This window comes from Phascolarctos cinereus, unplaced genomic scaffold, assembly GCF_003287225.1.
Source record: "Phascolarctos cinereus isolate Bilbo 61053 unplaced genomic scaffold, phaCin_HiC Scaffold_1;HRSCAF=81, whole genome shotgun sequence".
Classification (NCBI taxonomy): Eukaryota; Metazoa; Chordata; class Mammalia; order Diprotodontia; family Phascolarctidae; genus Phascolarctos; species Phascolarctos cinereus.
Genome location: NW_027555514.1, coordinates 15,437,450 through 15,460,335, shown reverse-complemented (window position 1 = coordinate 15,460,335; position 22,886 = coordinate 15,437,450). Strand labels below are relative to the sequence as shown.

The following is a 22,886-nucleotide window of genomic DNA, read 5'->3' as shown; positions in this document are numbered from 1 at the left end:
CCCCAAAACACACACACACACCATCACCACACACACACCTTGTTAATCTGACTGCTTCAATCATTTATTAAAAAGAAAAACATGTTTTCCACTTTCATGTCTGTCTTGGTTATGAATCGCCTTCTGTGATCAAATCTAAAGGCAGCTCCCCCTGATTTAACTCTCCGAATTCTCCTCATGAAAGTGTGGATTCCAGGGGAATAATTCTCCCATGTCAACAGAGGCTGTCCCTCCGGCTTGAATGCATTCCCTCCCCACCTGTACCCATGAGAATCCTAAGTTTCTTTCAAAGCCCAGCTCAGAGGCCACCTCCTGCAGAAGACTTCTTCTGATGACACACTTGTTGGTTGTCTCTGTCTCTGTCCATACATCTCTGTCTGTTTCTCTATGAGTCTCTCTGTGTCTCTCCTTTGTATATAGTCATATACATACATGTTGGTTCCCCTTGTAGAATGTAAAGGCCCTGAGAGTAGAGCCTGGTGCATTTCTGTTTGTGTGTCCCCAGTGCCTAGCACAGTGTCATTGTTTTTGAAGAGGACCAATGACATCACAGGGTGACGTCTTGACTTATGAGTGAATGGGGTTTAAGGGAGACAGAGTGGCACAAAGTCGTCAGCCTTTCTCTTCTACAGTCATCAAAGTGCAGTGACAGCACAAAGATTGAGGCAACTAGCAGTGGCCCAGGACGCAGGGGATGACCTTGGTGTCTTCAACATCCGACCAAGCTCTAAATGGTCCACAGCTCCTGCTTCAGCCACCCTCATGGTCGTTGAACAAATTGTTCTCATCTGCCCATTCCCCTGAGGAAAATCTTCACCTCCTTGGGTAGACATCCCCCGAACTTACGCCTCAGTTACCTTCACCTTGGTTTAGCCTGTCTGCCAGGACAGTTTTTTGGGGTGCGGCTGCTGTGCATGCTATAGCTTCTTGGAGCCACAGGCAAGAGTTTGGTGAAAGGGAACAGCAAAGGTAGATGAGCAGCCCTGGGAAGGGCTCTGCAGCCTTCACCCCAGAGGCGCTAGTCCTCCCTGAATACCCACTTAATAAAATGCTGGCTTATTAATTGATTGATATTATTTTGTGTATGTTTGAATTTTCTTATCCACGAGCATGTTATGTCCCCCAGGACAATGGATGCTTCTTGGGGGCAGGGAGTTTTTTGTATGGCATTTGTATCTCCAGCACCTAGAATTGTTAATACATGTTTCTGGAATTGAATTGATTGTCTTTAAAGCAAAGCCTAGCATTTACAGGGTGATATTGGACGTATGAATGCTTATTTTGGTGTGTGGTGGGTATACAAGTTTGTCCCCAGAGGCAAGCCACTGAGAGAAGGCTGTCCTCACCTTCTCCTCTCCATAGCCCCTCCTTAGGTCTGGCAAACCCACTGGCCAGGGTCTGGGAGGGAAGATCGCTGGACTTCCTTGCTCGTCATCAGGCTTGCCACGGCTTCAGCAGCCAGAGAGGGAGATAACCCATCTGCTTGGTCAGCAGCATGTGGGACAGCAGCAGCAGCAGCGAGCTAATTAGATGGAGACAAATTAAAACTATTTTCAGGAGCAACAACTGTCCTTATGCCTTTCCCGAGTCACTGCTTATATGTTTGGCTGGGAATGTGCAGTGCCAGGAGAAGAGGAAAGGACCAAAGTCTGCCAGGGACCAGGAGTCTCAAGGATGCCCTTTGCACCAAGGCAGCCATCTGTTCTTCTTAGCTTAAGGGATCAAAGTGATGGTTAAGAAAAATGTGAGTAGATGGAGAGCCAAACAGAAAATTACGGACTGGGCAAGGAAGAGTCCAGGACAATGGAGAAGTGAGATAAAGGGACTGAGGAGATCTGAGACAAAAAAGGGAGGAGAGAGAGGCCAGGGAGAAAGAGAAAAATGAAACCAAGGCTGTGTGGAATGACTGAAGGACATAGAAGAGGTGCTTTAAAATAATCAGTGGAAGGAGAAAAGGGGGTGGAGGGATATTTGGGGAAGGAAGAGTCTTGGAGACATGTAATTGTGGAGTGTCATAGGAATATAAGGTATTGTTGTATTACAATTAATAAATGACAAAAGCACAAACTAGAGACACAAATGCCACCCCACCCCACCCCCCACATTCTGCAAAGAAAAGAGAAGAGAACAGACTTTTCTCATTTTCTCTTTTCTTCATTCCACATCTTCAATTTCCCACAGGGCTTTCTCAGTTCATGATTTTTTTGCATGGGAAATTAATGAACTTAAAATGCAAACTAAAAACAACAGGAAAGGAGCTTACATTCACATGGAATATTATGGTTCATGAAGCTCTTTTTTCCTAAAAGCCCTGGGAGGTGTCTTTGGGGTTATCAAACAACAAGTATTTATTAAGCACCTACTATGTGTAGGCATTGTGCCTAGGCACAACAAATACAAAGAGAAGATGAAGGAGGAGGAGGAAGCAAAAAAAGACAAGAAGGAAGGAAGGATGGGAGAGAAAGAAAGAAAAGAAATTAAGGAAGAAACTCAAGGATGAGTTTTACATTCTTCAAGGGGAAGACATCATGTGGCCATCTAAATATGTGCAAAACATAATGCCACACAAATAAAAGATAATTTTGGGGGGAGAGAGGAAGCCCTGGCACCTGGGGGATGAGGAAGGGGACCGGTAGGGGAGGAGGCATCTGAGCTGAGTCATGAATGAAACTAGGGATTCCAAGAAGGGCAGAGGTGATAGGCAGTGAATAAAGAGAGGTGTAAAGTGGGTCATTGGATCACCGATTTAGGGCTGGAAGGGGCCTTAGAAGCCATGGAGTCCAAGAGAAAAAGCTCCAAATGAATTCAGAATTAAATAGGGATTAGGGAAAAGAAAGATTCTGCAATGAATTGAATTTGTTCATTTTATGAATGAGGAAATGATAAAATGGGAGAGAATATTAATAAATGAATAATTAAAAGCAACACAGCAGGAAAACTGGAGGATAAATGGAGAAACAAGAAGGGGAATGAATGAGGGAATGAGGAAATAGAAAAAAGGAGGTACAAAATAAGTGCGCAAACAAAACAATGAAAAACTGGCTGTAGCATCAAGGCACGAGGCAGAAATCGTGAGATAAAATTGGTCGGGGGCAGAATGAGCAAAGGAAACCCCTCCCTCTGCCAATACAGTGCAGAAGAGTGAGAGAGGAAATTGGAGGCAGAATGAGCAAAGGAAACCCCCTCCCTCTGCCAATGCAGTGCAGAAGAGTGAGAGAGGAAATTGGAGGCATTGAAGAAATGAAACAAGACATACGCCCCTTTCTCCAAATTTCAATGTAATTCTTTTGTGAGTAGTTCAGGTGCATTTCTCTGTTGTTATTCAAAGTCTCTTTAAGGTCCAGGAACTATTTTAGTGAGGGAGAAAGGGGCTAGAAAACAGAGGCTAGATGACCATTTGGTAAGGAGGTTTGTAGCGTGGATTCTTCTTAAAGGATGTGTGGACTAGATGGCTGTTAGGTCCCTTCCATCCAGCAATGTGCTGGACTATTTAACCACGGGCTCTGGGGAGGGGGAATAAAGTGTATGCTGCATGACTTTTCAGTTCAATCTAATTATTAGCATTTTCTCCATCACTTTCTTAAGTCCAGACAATTAACAACATAACACATCAGGCTCTGATTTGCAGTGTCTTTCCCCTATTCAATCCATTCTCTACATAGCCACTAAACTGATATGCATACAGCACAGAGTGTTTCCACGTTAGAACTCTGCTCAAGTGCCTTCTGTGGCCCTTACTGCCACTCAGGTAAAACACACATGCCTTTCTCTGGCATTACAAGTGCTTAGCAATCTGTTTCCGGACTACCTTTACAGGCTCCCTGCACATTACTGCCCACCCCATGCCCCAGCCGGGCTTGCAGTGTCCCAGGCAACGTGGCCAGCTTCTGTTCCCTGTACACAACATGCCGTTTCTCACCTCTTGATCTCTGCGCAGCTGTCTTCCGTGCCTGGAATGCTCTACCTCGTCCCCTCTGCTTTTTGGAGTCCCTGAGTCTCTTCATGGCTCAGCTCAGGCCTCCACAACTCCCGAAGGGCCTTTCATTAAACCACTTTGTCCTTATTTAGCTATGCAGATATTCAATCCTCACCCCCCCCAAGAATGTAAGCTCCCTGAGGGCAGATACTATTTCCATGTTTTGTTTGTACCTTTAAGGTCTGCTACTCGCTAGATGCTTAACAAATATTTCTTTAGTTGAATCTGGGATTTTAACTCACTGTCAAGGGAATTCCTTAATCTATTGGACAGGACTTTGAGAGGCAGGGTAGCAAAATGGTTAGAGAGCTGGTCTTGAAGAGAGGAGGACCAGAATTCCAGACTTTCCTCTGAGACAAACTGGGCATGAGTTGTTATGCCTATAGGTTGAAGAGAAGCTACAAACCTACATTGGTAGAGTTTCCTTATCTCAGAGTTCTTTATATCAATGAAACCACAGCTTCAGTCCCTCTCATCAGAAGGGAGGACAGAAGACAATAATAACAATCTCTCTTTTGTGGTTTTTTCCCCCCTTAGGCAATTGGGGTTAAGTGACTTGCCCAGGGTCATACAGCTAATAAGTGTCAAGTGTTTGGTCTGAGGCCGAATTTGAACTCAGCTCCTCCTGACATCAGGGCCAGTGCTGTATCCACTACACCACCTAGCTGCCCCTAATAATCTCTCCTTTGAAGAGAAATCGCGTATTGTATATATCTCAAGTACCGCATTCATTTCTGAGCACTGTATTTTTGGAAGGACTTTGAAAAACATCCTAGAGAAAAAAGTCAGGGTAGAAGGAACTGAAATCTGGGTCATGCACAGGTAGGATGAAGAAACTGGGAACATTGAGCTTGGAGAAGGGAAGACTGGGACTGGGGCATGGCGGGCTGCATGAGAGTAATTTTCCAGCATCTGTGGAGGAGGTAGTAAATTTGTTTTGTCTGGTGCCAGAGGGCAGAACTCTGGGTGGAAATTACGCTTGATTCACAGAAGAACTTTCTAGTCATTGGTGCTGTCTCAAAGTGAAGGGAGTTACTTCAAGAAGCGCCAAGCTGCCCTGATGGGAGGTTTTCAACCAGGAACTAGATGATCACTTGTGAGGAACTCAGAGGGGTTACCTACTAAGGTATGAGTTGGTCTAGCTGAGTTTCCTTCCAACCATGAGATTCAGTGATATTCCCTGAATTAAAAGCCAATACTATTGACCAACCAGGAACAATTATTTCCTGGGCTAGTGTTGATTCATTGACACTTTTACCCAAGCCTCCCAGGCAAGGCTGGTAGGTGCATTTTAACTGGCTCCATCACAGCATGAATTTTCATGTCTTTCCAAGATGGTTGGATAAGGTTAAAGTTGCAATCTGTGACCACAAAAGGAAGCAAGGATAACTCTTGTCTCACAGGGATACAAAGTCATGACCTTGACCTCATTAGCAATGTATTCCTGGTGCCTCCCCTTCCCAGGTTAACATGCAACGTAAGATTCAGTATTGCTAACACACACCTTCTGCTAACCTCAGACTTCCAGAACACCTGGGAACAACGCATCTTGAAGATGGATGGTTTTAAAATCCAAACTTGTGACATCAGAATCATCTTTGTCATCACAAAGCATTTATCAAGGGCTTAATTGTTTACTAAGAAACTCAGGCCAGCAAAGAGGTGAAAAGCTAAGCTGTCTCTATCAAAGAGGGGAAAAAAGATAGTGTTATATAATGGGAAGAACGCTGGATTTTCAATCAGAGGATGTGGGTTCAAATTCTGACCCTGCTCCTGCCTCTGTCTACATACTTACTCATGCGGGTCAATAAGGAGCAGTCATTTCACTTCTCTGGAACTGTTTCCTCATTTGTAAAAGGAAGGGCCTGGACTAGATGAACTTGAAGGTCCTGTCTAGCGCTAAATCATTTGAAACAATGAGAACCAGCAATGGCCACACAATAGTGACTCAAGGAGAAGTAGTCAGCAATGGTAATGGCAGGGACAGCACAACCGATGGAGGAAGACACAGGAAATAGGGCTTATGTAATTGTCGTGTGTGTGTGTGTGTGTGTGTGTGTGTGTGTGTGTGTGTGTGTGTGTGTGCGTACATCTATGTGCCTGTTTGGAATTAATTTGAAGCTACTGATTAGCTGAAACACCAGTGAACACAAAGAACAGAGAGTGTCAAATACAATAAAAAGGAAATTTATTCTATGAAATCACAGTTTCAGCCTGAGAATTGCTAACAACCTCCCAAGCCAGCTAGTACTTTCCTCTCTAACATCCCTGTCAAGTGGTCATCCATAGGATGATAGGTAACCTATTTTCCTCTATGGCAGGCCCACTTTAATTGTGTTCATCTCTAATTGTTAGTGATTTCTTTCTTTGAATGAATTTGAAATCTCAATCCCCCTTTGTTCTTCTTGATCACAGAGGGCAGGACAAGTCAAATCTCTTTTCCATTTGTTATTCAGTCATTTTTCACTTATGTCTAACTCTTTGTGACCCCCAGAGACCCTAATAAGTGTCAAGTGTCTGAGGCCAGATTTGAACTCAGGTCCTCCTGACTCCAGGGCCGATACTCTATCCATTGCACCACCTAGCTGCTTCCCCCTTTTTTTTTTTGTCTTTTTGGTGAGGCAATCAGAGTTAAGTGACTTGCCCAGGATCACACAGCTAGTGTCAAGTGTCTGAGGTAGGGTTTGAACTCAAGGGACTTGCCACTTCCTTCTCCAGCCCGTTTTAAGATGAGGAAATTGAGGTAAACAAGGTGAATGAATTGTCCAGGGTCACACAGCTGGGAAGCGTCTAAGGCCAGATTTGAATTTAGGTCTTCCTGACTCCAGGCCTGGCACTCTATCTGCTGTGCCAGCAACTTACATTTGACAGCTCACCAAATATTTATGACAGCAATGGTGTCCCTACTGAGACTTCACTTTTCCAAACTAAACACCCCCAGTTCCATCATGTGATTTTCATATAACATGAACTTGAGACCCTTCTCTAGCCTGGTTGATCCTCTTTGGACTATCTCCAGCTTCTCAGGGTCCTTCTTAAAATGTGACCCCAGAACAGAGCACAGAACACAGAACAGAACCCAAGCAGGCCAGCATCTCCCTCACTCTGCTGATGAAGTCAATCTTGATGCTGCCTAAGAATGAGAGCTTTTTGGCTGCCATATCCCATTTCTGACTGCTGCTGAGCTTGCAGCTTAGTAAGTGCCCCCCTCATCCTTTTCACACAAACTGTTGTCTAGCCTTGCCTCCCCCATTCTGTACTTGTGAATTTCATTTTCTGAAACTAAGTGAAGGGCTTTTAGATGATCTCTACTAAATTTCACAGGAGAATAGATTTAGAGCTGGAAGGACCTGAGAGGTCTTTTATCATCACCATCATCACCACCATCATCATCATCATCATCATCATCATCATCATCATTATCACCATCATCATCATCATCATCACCATCATCATCATCACCATCATCATCATCATCACCATCATCATCATCATCATGACCATCATCATCATTATCATCACCATCGTCATCACCACCATCACCGTCATCATCATCACCACCATCATCATCATTATCATTATCACCATCATCATCATCATCATGACCATCATCATCACCATCATCACCATCATCATCATCATCACAACACAGATAATGGCTAGCCTTTATAGAACATTTTGAGACTCACTGGGTCAAATTTCTAGGGCTAGAAAGGACCTTAGAGGTCATCTAGTCCAGCCTCCTGGTTTTGCCAATAGGACCAAGGAAGTTGACTTTCCCAAGGTCATGTAGGTAATGTGTGTCAGAGGTTTACATGTATTCTCCCATTTAATCCCCACCAAGGAAAGGCAGGGTGATGTGTTAGATGAATCAGGAGTAAGAATGACCTGGGCTCAAACTGCACTCCTAATGCTTATTATCTGGGTACCCACAGGCAGGTCACTTAGCTCTCTGGACCCCAGGCACCTGTCTGAATTGTAGAGTTGGGAGGCACTGTATTGCTGACATGTATATAACCTCAGTAGCTCATGTATCTACCAGTTCTTTTTAGGATTGGGGTGAGAATCTTGCGCTAATGAAATCACAGCTCCTGGATGAATGGTGCAAATTTCATCTTGTTTGATTCAGTGCATTGTTCTATCCTGTCCAAAACATTTTTGGATCCTTATTCCATCACCTGGTGTTTTAGCTTCTATTGTATTAAGAATAGAGACCCATAGGGATCTCCACTGTTCAGCTCCAAGTTAATTAGTATGATGGCTGATGAGAGCTACTGTCAGGGTCCTCTACATCATTCATTCATTCAAGCCTTTGATAAGCTCCTCCTTTGTGCTAGGCACATGCAAATGAAAACAGTCCTTGGGATATTTACATTCTATTGTGGGGGGCACAGGGGTGGGAGACAGCATGGGGTCAGGCAAGTAGATATATAATGCGTACAAAGTAGGTATAGCACAAAGTACTCATTGGAAGAGTCGCTGGGGATGGAGGGAATCGGGATCAGCTTCCTGTAGGAGGTACCACTTGCTGGGAAGCTAGAGCTGGGAAGGCATTCAAGACAATAATGCATCCAAAAGCCCTAGACCTCCTCTAATGGATTTTTACTTAAAAAAACATGGTTTCCCAAGACTTACAATCAGCAGTGGAAGCCTCCATGGTTAGGGATTCGATTGCACTGGAAAGTCGCCAAGCTCATTTTCCTTCTCTGAAGTTTCACTCAGCAAAAAGGCTTCCAAGCTCCCATCTCAGACTCTCCAAGAAAGATTTGTTCCTTTTGAGTTGCAGATTCACTGACCAGAACTAACCCCTTTCCTAATGCTGAGGCCAGATGGGCTAATCGAAGACTGAGACTTTGCCGGAGCTCAGGAACTGTCCCCTTCCTGCAGCTGGCCAGGCTCTGCTGTAGCTGAGGATGAAACAGAGTTCAAGAGAGTCCACTAGCTACCACTTACTTGTTCTGTAGCTACAGAGTTCAGCCCCATTATCTTCTAGGACTTCTCTGCAGAAAGTATTTTCCTCTATTCATTATTGTCTGAGAGGCAGTGTGGCATAATGACTAGAGAGACGGCCTTGGACTCAGAATGACCCAGATTCAAGTTTGCCTCTAATACATACTAGCTATGTCCCCATGGCCAAAGCATTTAATGGCTCAGGAACAAAAGAGATAATTTTTGTAAAGTGCTTAGCACTATGCTCTACCTCCACACTTCTATTTCTTGGAACCTTTAGCTACCTTTAAGGGCCAAGCACCATCTCCTATGCTGTATCTTTCCTGATCTCCCCCCAAGTATCAGTATTGCCTCAGACAGCTGGATGACACAGTGGATAGAGCACTGGGTCTGAAATTAGGAAGTTCAAATCTGGCCTCAGAAAGTAGCCAGCTGCGTGACCGTGGGCAAGTTACCTAATCTTTGCCTCAGTTTCCTCAACTGTAAAATAAGGATGATAATAGCACCTAACTCCCAAAGTTGTAAGGATCAAATAAGGTCATATTTGTCAAGTGCTTAGCACAGAACCTAGCACATAAAAGGTGCTTAATAAATACTTGTGTCCTTCGTTCCAGTTACAAAAATTTGTTATTTACTTCGAGGCATCTAGGCGGTGCAATGCCCTGACTAGGACTTAATAAGTCAAGCTGGAAAAAAGCATTGGCACACAGGAAATGGCAATACAAAGGAGGGATGAGATGCTCTCAGCAGAGGAGAAAGTGAATATGAGGCATCTTGTAACAAAGAACTCACACAGAAGAGGACTGAGAGCCTTCTAAAAGGTGTGCTCCTTCCCAAACTTCCCCTCCCTATGATTGTTCAATAACGGAGACTATAAGGTGCAATGTCTTTTACTTAACTATTTCCTATACTCTGATTTTGTCTTAAGGAGTTTAGCTGGAAATGCAGAACATTTAAATGAGAGCAGAGAGTAAAACCTGTCTGAATATTAGCAATTTCCCTGAGGGCCCTCATCTATTGTGATTGTATTGATAACTTTTTGACCCATATAAACTAGATTAAATAGAGAAGAGGACCATGTGTGCCTGAAGGCCATTCTATTGCCTTCAGGATAAAAGAAAGATAACTATTGTAACACAATGTGGCTGATTAAATCTCTTATCCTCTGGAAGTGAGAAGTAAGCAGAGGTAGAGTGGAGATGGGGGATGTCTATGTGAGATTCAGTTTTGTCACCTTTTAGAAGCGAAGAAGGAATAGAAAGTCTTGAATACTTTCCACAATGGCACCCATCTGTGTTACATACTCTTTATACGTACATATATAAAATATATCTATAATATAATAAATATGGTATATAGATATAGATATAGATATAGATATAGATATAGATATAGATATAGATATAGATATAGATATAGATATAGATATAGATATAGATATAGATATAGATATAGATATATCTTGGTCTCAATTTAGACATAGATATTCCCAAATAAACTGTAAGTCTTTGTGGGCTAATGCTTCTTCTCCTACCTCTCTTACATTCCTCATACATCGTAGCATAGTGCTGAGTACACAGGAAGGAAATTCTTAATAAAAACTCTTTGCTCAACAATCCTGCATATTAACATTTTAGTGCTGAAGTTCTGTAGCTAAATAAAACTCCCTGTCTCCCAGAAACCATCAAGTCTAACTCCTACCTAAACACGAACCCCATACACCACGTGCCTAACAAAAGGCCATCCAACCTCAGCTTGGATACTTAAAAGGAGGGGGAGCTCACTAACTATTAAGGCAGCCCATTTTCTGCATTGTTGTTTTTTCTGCTCTTTAGGGCCAGGCAGGAAAGTCTAATTTTTCTTCTATGTGATAACCCTTCAAATATTTGAAGCTCATTCCCTCTCTACCCCTCTCAAATTTTCCCCTTTATAATCTGAAAATAGCCAGGCTCTTCAGCTAGTCATCATATGACATGAAATTAAGTCCATTTCCCCATTCTGATTGCCCTTCTCTGGACACTTTCCAACTTATCAGTGGTTTTCCTAAATTACATTCCAAGAACTGAACACAATACTTAAGCTTTGATCTGACCAAGGCTGAGTATAGAGGGAATACCACTTTTGTATTATCATGCTCTTTTCATGTGGTCCACCATTAAGCCTGTACTCCACTAAAACCCCCAGATCAGTTTCAGACAAACTGCTGCCTAGCAATGTCTGTCTTATCTTATAAAGTTGATGTTTTTTTTATTCATTCATTCATTTATTTAGGCAATGGGTTTAAGTGACTTGCCCAGGGTCACACAGCTAGTAAGTATCAAGTATCTGAGACTGTATTTGAACTCAGGTCCTCCTGACTGCAGGGCCGATGCTCTATCCACTGCACCACCTACCTGCCCCTAAAGTTGATGTTTTAAAAACCCTAGTTCAGGACTTTACATTTATCCCTTTCCCAGAGTGGTGTGGGTTTCCTGGGAGGTGGCAGGTGCACCCTCATCAGAGGTCAGTTATATGGTAGAAAACGTAGTCACTGAGACCACTTCCTACTCTAAAATTCAGTGATTGACTCATCCATTTAACTAACATTTATTATAACTATTATTATATAAGATGATGATGATGATGATGATAGCTCTATTGTGTACAAGGATGGGACTGCACACAAACCTGATATCCCTCAAGGAGACTAGAATCCGGTAGAGAGGTTAGGACAAATACATAAACAACTACAGCTTGAGTATAGGCATTAGAAGAAACACCTAAGGGAGACATTTCCTGATGGGACACTATGTCACCTGAACCAAGAAAATACTTTGGGGGGGTGGGTGTTGATCTCCTCCAGCACCACTACCTAGGGAATGTGGCCACCTGCTGGTTCCCCTTACACAAAAAGCCAAACTCTACAAATGCAAAGAGATAAGTAGGGTCAAGGATAGTGACAGAGGACATGCTGCTGCAAAAATAGATTAAAGCTTAGTCAATGAATGTTCAAGTGGTTTGGGAAGACCCTGATCCCCCAATCCTGGAACTTGAGCTAAGGTGATGCCCAGGAAATGCCAGATCAGCTGGGTGATAGGTTATTGTGACCCCAAGGCATAGCAGGATATGACAGAATCAGGTGGCCAGGTTCGAGTAGATCCCAACATCCTTTCTTGTTTGGCTCCTAACCATAGAACATCAAAGCTGGAAAGAACTTCCAGACCATCTTGTCCACTCTGCTCATTTAAGGGATGAGGAAAGTGAGGAACAGAGGGGGAAATGACTTCTGAAGGTCATACAGTCATTGTGCCACCCATTTCCACAGGTATGCCCATGAAATACGTCTTGTCTTCCAGTTGGATTTGGAGAATCTGATGTGTAGCATAGATCAATAACATATGTCTCTGTCAATCCATCTTTGATGTCCCAGTTCAGCAATTTTAGAAAACATAGGGGTTCATGTCGAATTTGAACTGACTAAAGTGAGATATTTTATTGAAAAACATTGATTTGGCCCATGATTTGTTCATTTATTTTTAAAGCTAGGGTCAGAGTAAGGGCATTCAATCGATCAAGCAACCGGCCTTTATTTACTCCATTACAGGTGCTGTGTTAGCTGGTGGGGAAATAATGGCAAAAGCAAAACAACCCCTGCCCTCAATGAGCTTGCATTTGGCTTGTGTGCAAGGGATACAATTTCTATACAGATCAGCAACTGTATCTTTAGGAGGGAGAGAATACTAAAGTCTGGTACACTGAAAAGAACACCGAATTTGGATTCAGATTCCGGGTGTGCAGAAGATTTGGGTCAAGTCTCCACCAGCTATTATCGGTGTGACTTTGGGCAAGGTTTAAGGCCACCTCTTGGGGTCTCAGTTGCCTCAGGAAAATGAGGAGGTGGGCCTAATAATCTCTAAGGTCCTTTGTTGTTCCAAATCAATGATCCTATGATGTCATGCCAAGCAGGGAAATCAGGAACAGCTTCTCATAGAAAGCAGCACTTGAGTTGAGTGGTAAGGAGGCTGGGGTTGTAAGAAGTAGAGGTCAGGAGGGAGGCATGGGGGACAGCCCAGGCAAAAAGCACAGAGGTTAGAGATAGAAAGCAGGGTTCAGGCTTATTTGTTAAGCCACTTCGGCTGGAACCAGAACACATTCAGTCAATTTGTTGTTGTTCGGTCATTCAGCCTTGTCCATTCTTCACAACCTCATGTACCACAGCACACCAAGCCCTTCTATCCTCCACCATCTCACAAAGTCTGTCCAAGTTCATGTTAATTTTTTCCATAACACCATCTCTCCATCACATCCTCTGCCATGCCCTTCTTCTTCTGCCTTCCATCTTTCTCAACATCAGGGTCTTTTCCAATGAGTCCCATCTTTTCATTGGCGTGGTCCACTCCATTTCGGGTACAGAGTTCAATTCCAGTCTGGAGTTTCGTCTAAGTAACTTACAAAATGATGATGATTACATTCCAGGAACAGAACCTGAAAGGATCAGTGAATTCTCTCTCTGTGTTTCTTGGTAGGCTGATACCTGAGGCATCCTCCCAAATGGGTTTCTAGTCTATTTTCACAGCTCCCTAGGGAGGGAGATTCCAAGATCTTCTCAGTTCCAGCCAGCTGATGTTTATGTCTTCCCTCTCAGTAAGTTCTTGCCTACAGTGAATTTAAATTTCTTCTGCCACCCCAATGGGAGGGCAAGTGGCTGGGCAGCCAAGACAGGAAGGGACTCACAGATGGGAGATGGGGCTGCCTTGTTTCTGGGCTTATCAAAGGAGCATTGAAACACACCTTTGAAGCAAATGTGGCTGTGTGGCCTGGCAGTCAGAGGCTAGTCTGGGGGTAGAATCTAGAGTATCGAAGAGGAGAGAGGGGATTCTGTTGGGGGTGGGGAGTGAGAAAGCAAATCTCAATAGGATGGAGATGAGACAGATGGTGGGAGCAGCAATAATAATAACTAATATTTAGATGATGTTTTAAAGCTAACAGGAGGTAGTGTGCAATAGTAAGAGCTGGCCTCCAAGCCAGCAAGACCTGGGTTGGTGTCCTTCCTTTGGCACTACTACCCACGTGACCCTGGAAAAATCCCTTCCACTCTCTAGGTTCTAGTCATCTCTCTAGGACTTTAACATGCAGACAAGGTCTCAACCTGCATAGGTAGACAGTTTCCTCATCTTGAAATCACGGGTCCAGTCCCCAACAGACCCTTAAAATTAGCAAAAGAGATCTTGTTGGAGCCTCATGACAACCCTTAAGGGAAGAATTATAACTCCCACTTTACAGGTGAGGAAACCAAGGCTCATAAATGTTAAGTGACTTGCCCAGAGTCACGAAGCTAGTAAGATCAAATACAGAAAGTGTTTTGAAAGCCTGAGTGAACTATACAAATGTGAGTTGTTTTATCACATCGTGCTGCTAGAGAGTGACCAAGTGGTAGAGAGCCAGTTTGTGAGCAAGCCTTGATGGGGGAGGTGGAGAAAGTCAGGGCCATTCCACCTGTGGTGTGAGCCCTGAGACACACCGGTGAAGATTAAGTGGCTATGTCTGTGTGGCATGTGTTGGGGGGGAGGGGGCTACTGTATGGAAGAGATGGATAGTACCCTTGGGATGCCAACATTTCAGACAGCAACAAGAAAACAGCTGGGTCAGATAGCATTTTGTTTCTTCAATAAAATACAAACTCCTCTGTTTGACATTCAAAACCCTCTGCAGTCTACTCGCTGGCTACCTTTTCAGACTCAATTTATGGTATTCCTGTTTTAGCACTCAACGTTCTAGCCAAACTGCTCACTTCCTTCTTTCTAAGCCTGACATTCAACCTCCTTCCTCTCCTACTTTGAACAGGCTGCCCTCCCTTCCCCTCCCTGCCACAGCCACCCCCGTGCCTGGAATAACTTCCTTCCTCACCTTTGATCCTTAGAATACTTTCCTCCTTTTAATACTCACCTGTGGTACCAAATGCTATAGAAAGCCTTCCTTCATGATCCCCAGCTGTCAATGCTCCTATCTTGCATCAAGCAATTAACTAACACACATTTATAAAACACTATGCTGGACTGACTTTGAGAAATTGTGAGTAGTTACAATTAATTCTAAATTTCTTTCATTGCAGAGATGATTCCTAGACCTCTATCCCCATCCCTAACCTCTCTCCTGAAATTCCATCTTGAGTTACCAAGTGCCTTTTGGACTTTTCAAACTGGATGCCCCATAAACATCTCACACACTCACGAAGTCTAAAACAGAATTCATTGTCTTTGTCCCCAGATCCTCCCCTCTTGCAAACTTCCTTCTTTTTTTTTTGTTAATAGTATTTTATTTTTTCCAATTACATGGAAAGATAGTTTCCAACATTCGTTTTTGTAAAATTTTGAGTTCCAAATTTTTCTCCCTTCCTCCCTTCCCTGCCCTCTCCCCCAGACAGCAAGCAATCTGATATAGGCTATACATGTACAATCATGTTAAACATATTTCCACACTAGACATGTTGTGAAAGAAGAATGAGAACAAAAGGGAAAAACCACGAGAATAAAAAAACAAAAAACCAAAAAAAGTGAAAATAGTCTGCTTCCATCTGCATTCAGACACCATTGTTCTTTCTCTGGAGGTGGATGGCATTTTCCCTCATGTGTCTTCTGGACTTATCTTGCATCATTATCTTTCCGAGAAGAGCTAAGTCTATCATAGTTAATCATCACACAATGTTGCTGTTGCTGTGCAAACTTCCTTCTTATTGACAAGGGCACCATCTTCCTTCTGGGTCACCCAAGTTTGCAGCCTTGTCCCATCCTTAACTCCTCACTCTCACTCATTTCTTGTCCAGTCGGTTGCTAGATCTTGTGTGTTAGTTATTTACTTATTTTCCTTCCATTAGAATGTAAGCTCCTTGAGGTCAAGGACCATTTGGGGCCTTTCTTTATACCCCCAGTGTTTAGCATTCGTTTTTTATTTTGTTTTCTCCTCCAGCACACTTCCAGGTCTCCCGGTTCCAAGCCTAATTCTCTTTCTTAAGCTTGCCAGATTGATTGGAGCTTCAGAATTGATATGATCTGTATTCTGCATATCTCATTGGCCCTTCCTTCAAGGATCAGCTGAGTATCCTCTGCTACAGGAAATCTTCCCTGATTTGCCCTTCCCCCAACCTACTTGTTCACACTCTCCCTTTCTCCTCATCCCCTGGATTTACTTGTTTTTGTTTGCCCCATTTTAGACATCCAGTTCCCCTCCACCAAGGGGCAAGTTTAGACAGTCCTTGGTGATGGTTCCCAGGCTCCCTGGCTCTCCCTTGAACAATGTTTTCTTTGGGACTCATTGGGGTAGAACAATAGTCACCAAGGAGAAGGAGGGGATTGTTTTCTTAGCCAGCTGACTGACTGGTTGTTTAACAAAGGAGTGTACAGGCTAATCAGGAGATTATCTAATATCTATGGTTTCCCAGGCCACTGAGAGATAGGCTAGGTGCCAGACAAGGTTATGGTGCCCTCTGGCCTCTCTGTAGGAGTCCATTCACTATGAGAAAGTCAATCCAAGATGGGGAGGGTTTGATTTAGAGATAGCGAGGTTAATCTTGGGCTCTAGAGTAGGTGAAGAGGGAACAGACTAACCAGCTAGTCTCCAATTCTTGTGAACTCTGGATGTGAAGCCAGGTGCCTTTCATTTTGGTATGTGATAGATCCACCCATAACTGAGCTTACTTATGCCCCAGAGTCCCTCCTTCTGGTGCCTCCCCCCATCCTGGAAACATGGAAACTCCGTGGGACTCAGAAACATGCCATTAAGACAGAGTACTCTATTCATTTCCATGAACACTTATTGAACACCTGGGCCTCAGTTTCCTCATCTGTAAAATGAGGGCACTGGACTGATGACCTTAGAGATCTGGGTCTATGATCTTGAAGTATGTATGACTTGGTTGATTGTGGTGACTCATTCCACCCGTGGAGTTTACAATCGCTCTGTGACATGGGAGATGATATTTGACAGTTGCTATGGTAGAAAATATACCTATTCTGTGGTCAACTTGGCTACGAGCTTCTCCTAGCTAGCTTAGGCTTTGGAGGAAAGACAGAGTCCACCAATGGCTATCATAAAGAGCCACTGTCTGCCAACCTATAAGAGGATAAAAATACTTGTACCAGCTATAACAAGAATCTAGGTGGTGCAACGTCTAGAGTACTGGGCATGGAGTTAAGAAGCCCAGAGTCCAATCTGGTCCCAAGCACTTTCTGGCTGTGAGACCCTAGGCAAATAATTAACCTCTGTCTCAGTTTCCTCAACTGTAAAATGGAAATAGTAATAGCATCTACTTCACAGGGTTGTTGGCAGGATCAAATGGGATGATTTTTATAAAGCACTTTTGCAAACCTATATCAATATATAAATATTATTATTGCTTTGCAGGATTGGGAAAAACACTCTGCAAATTTAAAAGCATCCCATAAATTTGTATGATCATTATTTCTAACTTTATGTAAAGGGTCAGATTTCCTGAGATAGTCAATCATTTAAAGGGATATCATTTATATACTTAAGAGAACAGGCATCCTTACTAGACTACAGTTAGTGTGCCAATTACTAATGGTCCTTATCTGTTTTTATTTAGTAATGGATTGCATTTCAGGGAGCATTCTAGAAAGGGGACTCTTGGTGTTATGGAGTCAGTCGTTGGAGCTTGGCTCTGGAGGGGAGAAAGACCTCATGGAAATCTTGGAAGCTTCCCTAAAAGTGGTCAACCAACCTTTGCTGGAAGACCTCAAAGGAATTGGAACCCAGACCCTACTGAAGCAGCTCATGCTACTTTTGGAGACCTCCAACTGCTAGAATGTTGTTAAACATTGGGTCATAGGTCATGTAACCAGAGCTGGAAAGGATCTCAGAGGTCATTGAGGTCAGCCTCTTCATTTTAGTGATGAGGAAACTGAGGCCCAAGGAAGTGGAGAGTGGTAAGCAGGCACCACAGTTATAATGTATTTTGGACACAAAAATTGCAGGGTAATACATCACAGAATTGTGGAACTTAAACATTGGAAGGGGCCTCAGTGGTCATTTAATCCAGTCTATACCTGAACGAGAAATGCCTTCTATAACCTTTGTGATAAGTGATCATGCTGCATATCCCTGAAGACCTACAGTGAACCCACCCCCTCATTGGGTCAGGGAGAATGAAAGCTCCTTGCCATTTGCCCCACCTAAGTGCAGGTTTAATTGGCAGGGGTGTCACCAGCCGGACCATAATGATTCATTTTTTCATGGGCAGAGCAATGGAGTTACATTGTTTTTCAATCCCCATTCACTGCAAACATCAATTCACTGGACCTCAGAAGCTCGAAGCTGGAAGGAAACTCCATGATCACACAGTCCAACCCTGACAAGCTCTATGAGGAGGGCTCAGGCAGCCATGACTCCAAGCCCTCCAGGGAGGGTGAGCCCAACAACCCCCCCCACCCTCACCCTGGCCACTCATTTACGCTTGGTTGTTGTTCAATCACTTAGGTTGTGTTGACTCTCCATGGACGCCTTTGGGGTTTTCATGGCAAAGATACTGAAGGGGTTTGCCATTTCCTTCATTTTACAGATGAGGAAACTGAGGCAAACAGGGTGAAGTGCCTTGCCCAGGATCACACAGCTAGTAAGTGTTTGAGGCCAGATCTGAACTCAGATCTTCTTGATTCTAGGTACAGCACTGTCTATACTACTCCACCTCAATGCCCTACAATCAAGAGATCAATATGACATAATCATTGTCTCTATGACATCTCTTCAAATACTAGAACATAACTATTATGTCCTCCCTTCAGTCTTTTCTTCTTGAGGCTAATCATCCCCCAGTCAGGGATGATGTTGAAATACTTTAAATTTTAACTTGTTTTCAAAAAAGTGTTATTTTCTTTGACATCTGCAGCTAGTGCTTATCGAAACACATACACACACACACACACACACACACACCCCACTATCACTATCTCTTTTCCTGTCTTTCTTTTGTGACAACAGTTCTCATTTTAGCCCACTTATTCTTTAGTATGAATAGAGGAAATATGAGGCTCCAGCAATCAAACAAATAAATATTAATTGAGTACCTACTATGTGCCAGGCACTATGCTAGTCACTGCCAAAAGACAAACGTGACACAATCCTAGCAGGTAAGACAACAGGAACACATGCGAAGTAAGTATCTGCAAAATATATTGTCCATTCAGAAAGTTCCCACATGTATATTCAACCCACTCCCCTCCTGTTCTATAGTCTTATATCACCAATTAGATAGTGGGAATTTTGAATCAAACGTCCCACAGACATTTCAAATTCAACATGTCCAAAGCTGAATTCCTTTTACCTCTTCCTACCAGCCTTCCCGATTTCTGTCAAAGGTACCATCAACATTCTTCCATTCACCTAGGTGTTTTAACCTTGGTATTTATTATCCTTACTGGGGCAGCTAGGTGGCATAGTGGATAGATCACTGGGCTTGGAATCGGGAAGACCTGAGTTCAAATCCCAGCCTCCGACACTTACTAGCTGTGTTACGCTGGGCAAGTCACTTAGCTCCTATTTGCCTGAGTTCCTCAACTGTAAAATGGGGACACACTGGAGAAGGAAAGGCCAAACCACTCCAGTATCATTGCCAAGAAAACCCCATGGACAAGTCCCTGGGGTCACAAAGAGTCAGACACAACTGAACAACAAAATATTCTCAGCTCCTTGATCATCCTCCCCCAACCCCACATCCAATCATTTGCCAAATCTTGTTGTTTTCATCTTCACAAGTCTTTTGCCTCCACTCCTTCTCTCCACCCACACAGCTGCCACCAGAGTTCAAGTACTGGTACACTCTCACCTAGATCATTGCTACAGTCTCCCTGTCTTTTTTCATATTCCAATCTACCTTCCTCCTGGTGCTTATCTGACCATATCACTGCCCTACTTGACAAACTCTAACAGCTTTCTATTCTTTTTAGTATCAAACTGAAGCTCCTCTTTGTAGCTTTTAAAACCCTTTGAAACTTGGCCCCAGCCTAGCTTGCTAGCCTCTATGGACGTCACTCCCCATCCTCTGTTCTGTGATCCAGCCGAACTGGTATCTTTCTGTTCTTCAAACATAGTCCTCTATCTCCTATCTCCATGCCTTTGCATGAGTCATTCTTCAGACCAGCCATGCCTCCTTATCTCTGCTTCATAGACTTCCTCCCTTCTTTTAAGAGGCAGCTCTGGCATGAGTCCTTCCAACCAACGTCTTATACTTATTTCTATTTGTTATTTGTTGATAGGGACAGTTATAGGTATCACAGGGGATATAGAGCTGGGCCTAGAGTTGGGAAGATTTGTCTTCCTGAGTCCAAATCTGGAAACACTTACTAGCTGTGTGACCCTGGGCAAGTCACTTTACCTTGTTTGCCTCAGTTTCCTCATCTGGAAAAAGAGCTGGAAAAAGCAATGGCAAACCACTCCAATGTGTTTGCCAAGAAAACTCCAAATGGGGTCACGAAAAGTCAGACGGGACTGAAAAACAACAACTTGTCGATAACAAGTACATGACAATAATTTCATTAAATACAATGACAACAATGAGACATAAAAACCTAGGAGATGCAGCAAAAGCAGTAATCAGAGGAAAATTTATATCTTTAAATGCTTATATCAATAAAACAGAGAAAGCAGACCAATGAATTGGGTATGTGATTTAAAAAACTAGAAGAACAAATTAAAAATCCCTGATTAAACACTAAATTGGAAATCTTAAAAATTAAAGGTGAGATTAATAAAGTTGAGTGTAAGAAAACCATTGAATTATTAAAAAAACTAGGAGTTGGTTTTAAAAAAAACCAATAAAATAAACCATTGATTAATATGATCTTTAAAAGAGAGAAAACTAAATCGCTAGTATTAAAAATGAAATGGGTGAATATACCACTAATGAAGATGAAATCAAAGCAATTATAAGGAGCTATTTTGCCCAATTATATGCCAATAAATTTAACAATTTAAGTGAAATGGAATGATCATGATGGAATGCTGCTGGGCTGTGGAAAGTGAAGAGCTGGTTCATTTGGGAGGAACATGGAGGGACTTGCACAAAAAGGTGAGGAGTGGAATGAGTAGAACCAGGAGAGCATTGTACATAGTAACAGCAATGTTGTTTGGGAGTGACTTTAAACAACTGGGTCATTTTGAGTATTGTAGATACTTAAGTCAACTGCAGGGGACCTGTGGGGGAGGATGCTGTCTACATCTGGGGAAAGAAACTGACAGATGGAGGTGTGTATGATATGTTTTTATGTATATACATATATTTGTGTCTAATGGTAGCCTTCTATAGGATAGTTTGGGGAGAGAGGGAGAAAAAAATTTAAACCACACAGAAGAAAAAGAAAAGTTAGAAAGAAGCACAGAAAAGCAGTTTAGCTTTGAAAACAATGTGCAGTACTTATTACATAATTTTTTTAAAAAGTAAACTGTGAAATGGAAATTTCCGGTTTTATGTTAAATCCTCTTTTTATGTTGTGCTGCATACATGGAAATGTTCTCTTTTTTTTTGTCTTTTTGTATTTAAGACCAAAATGAAAAATTTTTTTTTGAAAAAACAATATATGCACTTTTTTATCTCCCTTATTAGATTGGAAAATCCTTGAAAGAAAGGATTATTTCTTTGTGAGCACCTCCTCCCCCTGGGGATCTGTGATGGAGGGACCCTCCAGTCTCACTTCAGAACAGATACAGAGAGATCCCTTCCCTGCTTCCTAAAAGATCTGGAGACTCTTCTAATTGACCACTGAGTTGGAACTTTGTGGACATATTTAAGAACTCCTCCTTTCCCCATGCTAGGACACAAATCCCCTTCAGATCTTTTCTTCCTTCCAGCTTTGAAGTGTAGAGAGAATTCTCAGTCCTCAGGAGATTAATAGGGGAAGATGCCCTTCCCCCACCAGATCTGGCCCCATAAGCCCAAAGCCTCTGAAGCAAGACTGTTTCGGAGAAGGGAGACTTTCTGTTTGTATCTTCTTTCCTCTAGTGCAGGACTTTATGACATGTCAAAGGGCAGTTGGCAACTCCCCCCTTCCTAGGCACATGAGCGGCAGGGTGTTGGCTGCTGGAGCAGTTCCAGTGGAAACAGAGGCAGCAGCAGGAAGACTTACCCCCAGAGAAAAGGGCCACTAGAAGAAAGATTTCACTTAGTCCTGATCAGTCATTATTCAGAAGGTAAAAAGGGGAACAGCTCATTTGCAGCTCTGTCTTATACTCCCAACAAGGCTTGAAAAATCACCTCTCCCCTCTCTTTGTGGTGGTAAAGAACTAGAACCCAAGGAGCTGGGGGATGGTGGAACAAATCATTGTACGTGGAGAAGTCCAGCATGTGTAGGCAGGAGGATGTGCATGTAAGGACTTGCTTATAATGTGAGGCTATGCCATTACATGATACAATATTGCATCACCAAAATGTCAATGCAGGAAAAAAACACAAATTTATAATAAATCATTAAATTTAAGATGCATCATTTAAAAAAATTATAATATATATGTTTTTAAATGACGCAAATTAAAAAGAAAAGTTAAAGGGTTAAAGAAGGTAGATTTCCAGGTGGGAGCACTGGGTAATTTTTTTAAAAGGGGGTGGTAGGCCAAATAAGTTTGGGAACCTCTGATTTATAGACCATACAAACAACTACATGAACAACTTTGAAAGATTTAAGAACTCTGATAAACCTGTTAATCAACCATGATTTCAGAGGACTCATGATAAACCATGCAGCCCACTTGCTGACTCAGAGGCGAGGGACTCAAGATACAGAATGAGACACACATTTTTGGATGTGGCCAATATGCGAATTTGTGTTGCCTGCAAAATACATATTTACTACAAATATTTTCTTTTTCTTTTTTTAAGGGAGAGGGAGAAAAAATATGGGCTTGGTAACTGGAAAGAGACAGCTAGGCAGATAGAATATTCAGGCTCTTCTTGGATTCACATCTGGCCTCAGACACT

General features: G+C 42.7%; 1 long non-coding RNA gene across 1 annotated transcript in view; it reads left to right on the top strand.

Annotated features, from left to right (window-relative positions):
- The first annotated feature begins 17,428 nt into the window (after positions 1–17,428).
- The window catches only part of LOC110213096 (uncharacterized), a 34,277-nt gene continuing 28,819 nt past the window's right edge, over positions 17,429–22,886 (top strand). Inside the window, exon 1 of the long non-coding RNA XR_002325874.2 lies at positions 17,429–21,160. This is a non-coding gene — a long non-coding RNA (uncharacterized LOC110213096). The remainder of the gene's footprint in view (positions 21,161–22,886) is intronic.